Source organism: Nicotiana tabacum, chromosome 8, assembly GCF_000715075.1.
Source record: "Nicotiana tabacum cultivar K326 chromosome 8, ASM71507v2, whole genome shotgun sequence".
Taxonomy (NCBI): Eukaryota; Viridiplantae; Streptophyta; class Magnoliopsida; order Solanales; family Solanaceae; genus Nicotiana; species Nicotiana tabacum.
In genome coordinates, this window is record NC_134087.1 from 93141606 (window position 1) to 93152102 (window position 10497).

General features: G+C 40.6%; 1 long non-coding RNA gene across 1 annotated transcript; it reads left to right on the plus strand.

Moving 5' to 3' along the window:
• The first annotated feature begins 206 nt into the window (after positions 1-206).
• On the plus strand, positions 207-1951 carry LOC107759706 (uncharacterized). The gene is made up of 2 exons (XR_001642223.2): positions 207-998; positions 1673-1951. It is a non-coding gene; the product is annotated as an uncharacterized LOC107759706 (long non-coding RNA).
• The last annotated feature ends 8546 nt before the right edge of the window (positions 1952-10497 follow it).

Consider the following 10497-nt stretch of genomic DNA (forward strand, 5'->3'; position numbering starts at 1 on the left):
TAATTTAGGATTTTTATTAATTTATGAAAAAGATAAAGAAAAAAAAAGAAAAAGGAAAAACAATTGAATAAAGAGAGGGAAATTAGAAAGGAAAAGGGGCTGTTAGGCCCAACCCCTTTGACCCAAAATCCAATCCCAATTTACCCGCCCAGGTCCATCCCAAAACCCCTGACCCGTTCCCGAAACTTCTTATAAAATTGTCCTCAAGAGCTGAACCCTAAATTCCAAGCTCAGAAACGGCACCCACCCCTATCCCCGATTATGCTCTCCCAAATCGCCCCACTCGTCTGAGTTTTCAGACGAGTTCTTCCCCAAACTCATCACACATGGTCCCCTCCTCTCCAACATGGCATAACCGTTCTCTGACAGAATATTTTCAGCATTATGCCATTCTCACGCGCTTTTGATTTCTTGGGATGAATCTCGGTTAAATGGGAGCGGTTGGATGTGAGAAATCAGATCCATGCTTTCCATTTGTCTTGGTTTTGCTCTATGTGAGATTGGGGTTCGTTTTTGCGGATTTGGGGATAAGATTTTGGGATTTCGTGGAGAAGAGGGCAGAAGCTTCGAGAGTTGAGTATATATAGTGGGGTTTTCAGAGATTTGGGGAGGAAGAAAAAAATTTCGGAGATTTTTCTAAGTGGATTTTTAGAATTTGTCATCCGAAAAAGAAGTCTTTGGTTTTTTTTCCTGATATTTTAGGTCATCCTCTTTGATTTAGTTTTTTTTTCAGTTTACTCTTTGATTTCCAGAAACAGAAAAACACAAAAAATTATTACATGTATTTGGCTTCTTGATTTGATTTTCCAACGATGGAATTTGATTAAGGATGGTCTGAGTTCGTCGGAGTTGAAGATTATTTTTCCGTTTCGAGTTTTGTTAGTGTTTTGTGTTTCTCGTTGCGGTCTCATCTCTTTATTTCCAGCAGCTAGGAAAGAAGGATTTGGTTGTAAACGACATTTTTCATTGCTGTTGTTAAAAGAAGAATTACTTAACAGGTGGATTTCCTTTTCCCCACTCTTTATTTTTCTTGAATCGAGCTTAGAAGAAGCCATGAATAGACATATTTAAATTTCATAGTGATAACAAATTTGTTCATCCATCTTCTGTTCGTTCCATTTCATTATAGGAGGTGTGTCCAAGTTGATAGTTCTATGTCAGTTGTGCTCTTTTGAGTATTTTGTGTGAAGTGATTAGCATGGTTATGTGTTCTTTCTTTCTTTTTCTCTTTCCCTGGTTTAAAAGAATGAATCAACTTTTCTCAAGGTTCTCATGGTCTATTTCCTAATTGACAAATAAGAATTAGAATTATGTGCTTGCTTGCAAGCTTCTTCTGATTGTAGGAATCTGAAAAATTATCTTCATTACATGTTTGGATTGAGTTAATGGTTGGTTTTGTTAGTCAATTTCAATACAGCATGGTGTGTTAACCAATTTTCAGGAATTCAAAGATGTTGATTTCAAAATAAGCATCGTTACTGCTATGATCTTCTATTTTATTAAAAGTGATTTGAAGCATGTTTAGTCTGTCATTAAGTTGAATCATTTTATTTTGTTGAAACTTAAAGGATGGGATTCCATTTCCCTGATTAAATGGTCTTTGTTTTAACTTAGTACTATGGCATATTTTGGACCAACCCGCCTCTGAAATTGTTGTATTTTCCTTCAATAGTTGCAAGTTTGAAGTCAGGAGAAGTCTTAAGAGTACCATTTTGATTAAATTGATGTGTACACGGTTTGAATGGAAACATTCTGAAGCATTTTCAATTTTGCATTCCGAGGGGCATAACAGAATTCTCAAGCTTCCTGTATTAATCACGCTTTGTCCTAGAATTCCCGTGTTATTGAATCTGAGAATTTCGAATGTGTTGTGCATAATGTTAAGGATCATATTAAATCCATGTGGTTACTATTTGTTCAGAGATAAGATATCAGTTAGTGGTTTTTCCAATGGCTCAAACTCATCTTTACTTTTATTAATTCTTTTAGTTTTTTTTTTTGGTCACACGTTCGTTCTCTAATAATTTAGTTTGGATCTTCTGTTTGATAATTGGTTTCATCGAGTATGAATTCGTTTGGATGACCAATGTCGGGCAGTGTGGAGATTTATATAAATTCATGACCTAGCAATAAATCTTAATATAGTTTAGGAAATAATTCATGGACATTCGTAATTTGCTTTAGACATATAATTAAACCATCACAATTACGGGTACGATTTTCGTGACATAGCTGTGACATCTAATTTCAAATTAGTTTTAATATGAATATCCATAGTTCATTTAGTTGAATAGTTTTGAGGCGTGCCATTTATACCTTTGAATCATATAATCTATGGCCCTCATATTTTATAATTTAGTTACTAAAATGAACCTCGTAGTTTGCTTTAGACAGGTAATTAAACTATTACAACTACGGGTACGGTTCCCGTGACGTGGTTGTGATACTTGGTTTTTAAATCAGATATAAGAAGGAATATCTTTAGTTTGCCTTTCAAAAGAAAATATATACAAACCTTTTCTTTTATAATAATTTGAGGTGCGCCATACAGAAATAAATTTCATAACATATGGCCCTTGCATAAATACAAAATTAGTTTTGAAAATACCTTGCACTCTCGTAGTTTGCTTTAGGCGCATTTAATTAAATAATTGTCATAACTACAGATACGGTTCCCGTGACGTGGTCGTGACACCTAATTTCTAAAAAATCCGGGGGTACATTTATGTGACCCGGTACAATTTAATTTTATTAATAAAAATAAACATATTGTAGATCGTTGGTACAGTTCCCGTGACACGATTCGCGATGTGTAATCAAAGTATTTAGTTGTATAACAATTGGATTATTAAAACGGTTTAAAAGGAATAAAATGCACATAGGTTTAAAAATATTTTAAAATTATATAAATAGGCCAATAATAATAGTTGGGCGACCGTGTTAGAACCACGGAACCCGGGAATGCCTAACACCTTCTCCCGGGTTAACAGAATTCCTTACCCGGATTTTTGTGTCCGCATACTGTAAAACAGAGTCAATCTTTCCTCAATTCGAGATTTGAACCGGTGACAGGACACCTTAAATTACCCCAAGTGGCAACTCTGAATCCTGAATAAATAATCCCGTTTCGATTGTCACTTAAATTGAAAAAAACTCTTTTATACCCTTTCGGGGGTAGTAAAAAGGAGGTGTGACATCTCTGGCGACTTTTCTGTGGACCCCAACCCAGAATCTTTAGTTCAGGGTTCAAGAATTCGAGCTTAGAATAATTATTATATTTGGCTCTATTTATTATCTGATTTTATCTACATATTTGGGCCTAATGTGCTAAATGTTGCTTTTTACCGCTTCGATATTATCTGAATTATATATAAACTGCTACGAAACCCCTCTCTTCTATCTTCTGAGGAGTGCACGCTGGCGTGACTTCTTTCTGTTAGTGTCATATCCCAATTTAGAATGAGGTTCGGACAAGTTGCAAAGCCGGATGATCTTTTGGTTACCGGTATGCTGCCCCCCCCCCCCGGCTCGAGTTGTCCGCTCGGATAAGCCTGGTCTAGAACAATACACCCAGGTTTTAAACCTAGAATAACACAGCCTCATGCCGGATCCCTAGTAGGAACGCTTGTTTGCATCATATGCATTTGACTTTGGGGACTCAACACAGGGATTGGGTCCGTCTAAGACAAGCGTACCCGTAAATAAAAGACCAACCTGATGCATTTTATGTGCTACTTGTGCATATAATTTGTTTCGGATTGCATGTTGACCGGCTTCTAGATTGAGTGAGGAAAACCAAAAGAAAAACCAAGTTGAGGTATGATAGAGGATTTCACCCGTTTCCCAAAAATGGTGCCCAAAATATCCCGAAACTCTGCCGAATTTTTGAAAAAAGAGAAGAAAAAGATTCCTGGAAAAATAAAGAAAAAAAAGGTTTCTTGGAAAGAGAAGAGTTAGTCCAAAATGATTTTTGTTTTTTTTTTCCTTTTCATGTTAAAACTGGCCGAACTACGTGGGTTTGATTCTCACCGGACGTGGGATACATAGGCAACCCTCATCGGGTCCAACCCCGCTTTTGAAATTTTTGAAAAACAAAATATGAAGTGTCGTCATTTTGTTATAAATAAAGTAGGTGATGTCGTTTTGTCTAAATAGCTGAATGTCCCAGCGAGATGTCGGAAGGCTTCTTTGCAAAAATAGCCACCGGCGGTTTCTTTGTTAATTTTGGCCATTAGCGAACGTAGCCCTAAGAACTTCCATTCCAAAGTAATGAAAGGTTGTATTCGCAAAAGTAGCCTTGATTTATTTTTGCAAAAATAAGCCTTTTGTCAGTTTTCAAATAAGATTCACTTTATCTTTTAACCCATCGCCTTAATCTAAATGTGCAGAATGAGCACGAGTCAGAATTTACCAATGAAGGTCATGTCCAAGATTCCGTTGGATCTACTCATGTGGTGAGAAGATTTGGGTAAAGAAGGAAGAGATGTGGTCAACCTTTATTTAGGAGGGCTCACCAGATTTATGAAGGTCAGGCCTAGAGGAGACATAATAAGGGAACTGGTAACATTTTGGGACCCAGCTCACAACGTCCTACATTTCTCAGATTTTGAACTCACGCCCACCTTGGAAGAGATAGTGTGTTATATGGGAAGTACCGAAGGTCTAAGGCATAAGTACCTGGTCGCTCCAAGAACCGTTACCCCTCACAAGTTCCTGGATTTGCTAAAAATAAGCAGGGGGTCAAGTACGCAGATTTGGCGATCGGTTTTTCCACTCTACGCTTCATATACCAGAGTACGGGCATGTAGGATGATTTGACAACCTGGAAAGTAAGCTTTGTAGCAAAGGGAACCGAGCAAAATGGGATGAGCGTAGGCGTTTTGCTTTCATGGTAGCTTTCTTAGGTCTCGTGGTGTTTCCTCGGAAGTATGGGAATATCGATCTGCAGGTAGCTGGAGTCGTCAATGTCTTGATTACCAACGCCAAGAGCACCCTCGCCCCTATGATAGTGTCTGAGATATACCGAGCTCTCATACCTTGTAAAGCTGGGGCAGACTTTTTCGAGGGATGCAATTTGCTATTACAAATGTGGATGATCGAGCATTTATGTCACCGCCCTCAGTATATGAGTTATGGATCCACGGAGAAAAGATGCATTAAAGAGTTCGACACAAGGATTTCAGGGTTCAAGTTGCCAGAAGGGTTTCGAGATTGGGTATCCCACCTTCGCTCCATCACTGCGGGGCAAATAGAGTGGACACTAGGTTGGCTTCCTGTTGAAGAAATTGTGTATATGCCTACCACCGGTCCTTACCTCCTTCTAATGGGTCTTCGAGGCATTCAGCCTTACGCTCCATACTAGGTGACGAGACAGTTGGGAAGATGCCAGGTGATGCACCCAGATGAAGATCTTAGTATTTATGCGGTCGAAGTCAGCTCCGGCGGCCAATTTCATGAAGAAAAAGTTCGTCGTATTTGGAACGAGTGCCAGTATTTGACAGCAAACACACAAGTGCGTGACCTATCTAGAGGCGAGGTCTCACCCGTCTACCTTGCCTGGTATAGAAAGAAGAACACCGTAAGGGCCGAACCTGAAAGACCAACCAAAAAGCCTCACATCCAGGAATTTGTTAAGGCATCGCAAGAACAGTGGGCTTGGTTGGCCAAGGAGAATGAGTACAGGGCCACAATAGGAAAATTGGAAAAACAAGTCAGGGATCTTCAGTTTGAGAACGGTTTGCAAGCCTCCGCAGAAGAGGGCGAAAAGAAAAGGCTAGCCAAAGAAAATGACGCCCTCCGAGCCCAAATTCAGGAAATGAAAATAGCAGCCGAAAACCCCGCCAGAAGTGCAAAAGATGAAAAGCTTATATGTAACCTTAGGCAGAAAGTGGGTGAATATGGTTTTGATCTAAAAAAGGCCGAGGGCGAACTGTCAAAGGCTAGAACAAAATTGGCTAAGAATGCGGAGGAACGAGCACGCTTGGTTCAACAGTTAAAAGATAAATATGACATTGGAGTCGTGGGGTTAAAGAAAAAGATCATCGTCCTTGAGAACAAAATGACCAAGCAGGCAAAAGATTTCAAAGCAGAAAGAGAACATTGATATGTCTGATGTCGCAGTTAGAAAAAGACCTGCAGCAGCTTCAAGAGTAGAATCATACAGTTGAACAAGTTTTGGATGTCATATCTCAACAGATCGGACGGTTGCTACAGGAGAAGGGTATTATCAGAGAAAGGGTTAGGAGAATTGCGGACTGCATTATGATGAAGTGCAACTAGTGTGAAGACATGATCAGATCCATGTTCTTCGCTTCAGTTATGATTTTTGTCCGACAGATCATGGATGACTTGTTTCTCCTCCAAGAAGATATGGCGCAAAGGCCCGCAGCAAGGCCAACTGAACAGCGGTTGAGGCATTTATGTATTCTTTACTTTGTTTGTTCGAGTCTATATTTTGTTTATTTTCGAGTCTGTATTGTCAGTTTGTTAGTTCATTTTCGAGTCTGTATTTTCAGTTTTCTTTTGAAGTTGTTAGTCCACTCATCGAGTCTGTCAGTCTTTATGTTTAACTCTGTCGGGGAAGTTGTCAAGATGTTTTATTTTATGAAAATTTGAAAACAACAAAAATGTTTTTTTATTTATTTCGCACATGTTCCCAGAACTACGCTTGGTCTGATTCATGCAGCATCATGATACGTAGGTAATCCCCATAGGATTCGATCATAACCGTAAAATAAAAAAAAAGAAAAAAAAGAAAAAGAAAAAAAAAAGAGAAAACAAGAAAAACTGTGGGAAAGAAATAATGGCAAAACAAGAGAGAAAAGTGAGAGAATAAGGGGAAAAAACAAGAACCAAGCAAAGAAAAGAAGGAATGAAAATAGAAAAAAAGAAAGGAGAGAATTTGAAAAATGAAAATTAGTGAAAGCCGGGATGACGCAAGCAGCCGTTCAAATACATAATAGAAATGGTTAACTGCTTACGTGCATTGCATCTCCAACGTGCGGTTGCCTATCTGTTAAGCTCTAATCGCTAATAAGTTTGTTGTTGTCATCAAGTTCAGGCAGGTGGTTAATTTGTTTGGCATTCTGGCAACTCACCCATACAACACCAGGTCCAAAGACAAGTTGATCAAGGCTAACCAAGAACTGGATGCAAGTGTTATTGATCCGTCAAGGGAGGGGAAAGAGTATGATGTTAATCTGAAAGAGGAGTTATATAAGTTGAAACACCAGATGGCAGAGATGTACCAGGCATGGGTGAAAGGGCATCCACCACCATCATACCCCACAAACCCTGCTTTTGTCCCATCGCTGGCTCAATCCCAAGAACCTCCCATTGTTGATTCATCTCCAGGCTTCCCCATTTACCACCACTACCAAGGCACCACTTCCCAAACCCCACAAGTACCACCACCCAAGCCAGTCCCATACCCTCCCCCACCAACCACCCTTGTTTTCGTGGCGCCCCCACCCGCTACACTCCACGATCCTCCAGTGAGCCCTTATTCCAGACCTAGGATAACTAGTACTATCCCTCGGAGCCTACTTTCAAGGCCCAGAGCATTACTCCTACACTCCACGTTTCGACCTCCCAGATGAGACTGAGAAACCACCTAAAAACCCGGAACGGGAGGAGATGTTCAGGAAGGTTAGAAGCCTGGAACAGTCATTCAGAAACATGCAGGGATTGGGAGGCTAGGGTGAGCGTAGCCTATAAAGACTTGTGTCTATTTCCCGATGTTTAGTTGCCTATGGGATTTAAGATGCCGAAGTTTGATTTGTATGAGGGGCACAGAGACTCGGTGGCCCATTTGAGGGGATTCTGAATGAGAGGAGCCGGCGGGAAATACGAGCTATTAATGGCATACTTTAGCCAGAGTCTGAGTGGTTCGGCATTGGAGTGGTACACTGTTAGGATCACAGCAGATGGTATACCTGGGATGATTTGGCCCAAGCATTCGCTCGTCATTTCCAGTACAACATTGAGATTGTTCCAGATTGTTTGTCATTGACTAAGATTGAGAAGAAGCTTAGTGAAAGTTTCAGAGAATATGGTTTTCGCTGGAGAGAACAAGCGGCAAGAGTTAACCCCTCCGGTGAAGGAGATTAAAATGGTGGAGTACTTTCTGCAGGCTCTGGAGCATACCTATTTTGTCCATCTGATATTGGCCATAGGCAAGTCTTTCAACGAGGTAGTGAAGATGGGTGGCATGGTGGAAGAAGGGCTTAAATCAAGAAAAATCATGAGTTACTCGGCTATCAAGGCAAGCATCCAAGCCATTCAGAACGGTACTGGGGGAGTGATTGGAAAGAAGAAGAAAGAAGACGTGGCAACAGTTGATTCAAGATCATGGTTTGGATCCAGGGGCCCGTCGCACCATTATACCCAGCCTCGACCCCTCACCGAACCTATACCCATACCCCATATAACCCACCCCAACACTACTTCCCATCACCAGACCCTCATATTTCAGTCCACCACATGCAGACATATACTCAACCCCCTGCCTACTTACAATGGTGTGCTCCAGCCCCACAAAACACCTATCCAGCTCCACAAAATGCTTACCCACCCCCACGAGCCTATCGAAACCCTGTCGGCCTAGGTTTCCAACCCAATCCAGCGTTCAAAAATGAGAGGTTGCAGCGAAAGAAAACTTTCACCCCGTTGGGGGAGTCTTATACCAGTTTATTCCATAGATTGAGGCAGTTGGATATGCTGAGGCCAATTGAGTCGAAATCGCCAAACCCTCCTCCAAAGAATCTTGATTACTCCTTGAGATGTGAATATTGTTCTGGTACTTCGGGGCATGATACGGAGAAGTGCTGACACTTAAAAAATGCCATCCAGGAGCTCATTGACATAAACCGGATTGAAGTCCAGACTCCAGAGGCACCCAACATCAATCAGAACCCATTGCCAACCCATGAGAAAACAAACATGATCGAGATAGTACACAATGGGGGGAGACCAAGAAGACTTCACAATCTATTATGATGATTCGGTCCAGCAAGGTCAAGCCAGTTAAAAAACCAATGGTGGAAGGATCAGTGAGCAAGTTGAGCACGACAAACGGTGAACCATCTGTGGTAGTTAAGGAAAGATCCCCAAGTGATGTTATAGCAAATCAAGAAAAGTCAAAAGTGGTTGTGCTAGAAGTGGCAAACAAGCCTATCATAATTGTAAAGAATGCCCGTACGGACCCTGTCATCATCAAGCCTGTAACCCAGTTGCCGGTAGTCAACACCAAGGCTATCCCATGGAACTATGAACGGGTGATAGTGACCTATAAGGGAAAGGAAGTGAAAGAATAAGTCAATGAGGCCCAAGGATTAACTCATTCGGGGAGATGCTTTGCCCTGAAAGAGTTAAGGAAAGCTAAAACATCCAGAGATAACCTAGTTCTAGTAAAGAAAGCAGTCACTGAAGAAGAGGCGGAGGCGTTTTTGAGAAAAATGAAGGTACAAGATTATTACATCGTGGAGCAGCTGAGGTTGAAAGGTTCCAAAAACCTTCCTCTGTCCCGTTCATTGAAAGGTTCCAGAGGTTGTTTGATGATGTAAACATGGTAGAAGTTGGAGAAGGTTCTAGCAAAGCGAACGTGCAGTTCATCGGGCCGAATGTAAAGCTTAACAATTGGAAAGCTACTCCTCTCCCTACTCGAAATGAGTCTTGGTAGTTTGTTTTGTTTTCCTTTCTATGGGTCATTCCACGGTTGTGACCCAGATTTTTATTTTTCGCTTGCTGATGTACAAATCATGTTATCCTTTATTTTCAATGAAATGCAGTTTCCCTTTTTCATCATTCCTGATAGTTTTATTTTTGTCTTCTTTTGTTCTCTGTACAGTTCTTTTTATGCTAGTTTCAATGACATGACATGCATGAGGAATCTTCGGCCAAGTCTTAAAAGTCAATCTAATTTTGAAATAATAATCCAAGAAATAGAGTGTGATGATGAATCAGAATATGATGAGGATGAGGCCTTTGAAGAGAATAGTAAGGAACTAAGTCATTTTGAAGAAAAACCCAAGCCTAATCTGAATGATACGGAAGCAATCAATCTAGGGATCCAGATAATGTCAGAGAGACTAAGATAAGTGTCCATCTTGAACCACAAATCAGGGAAGAAATAATTAAAGCATTGTTCGAGTATAAGGATATTTTTGCATGGTCGTATGATGAAATGCCAGGCTTGAGTACCAATTTGGTGGTCCATAAATTGCCAATTGATCCAGCATTCCCTCCCGTCAAGTAGAAGTTGAGAAAGTTCAAAACTGATATGAGTGTGAAGATTAAAGAAGAGGTCACAAAGCAGCTTGATGCAAAGGTCATTCAAGTCACGCGGTATCCCACGTGGTTAGCCAATGTTGTGCCCGTGCTAAAGAAAGATGGTAAGACCAGAGTGTGTGTTGATTACCGTGACCTTAACAAGGCAAGTCCAAAGGACAACTTCCCACTTCCAAATATCCATATTTTGATTGATAATTGTGCCAAGCA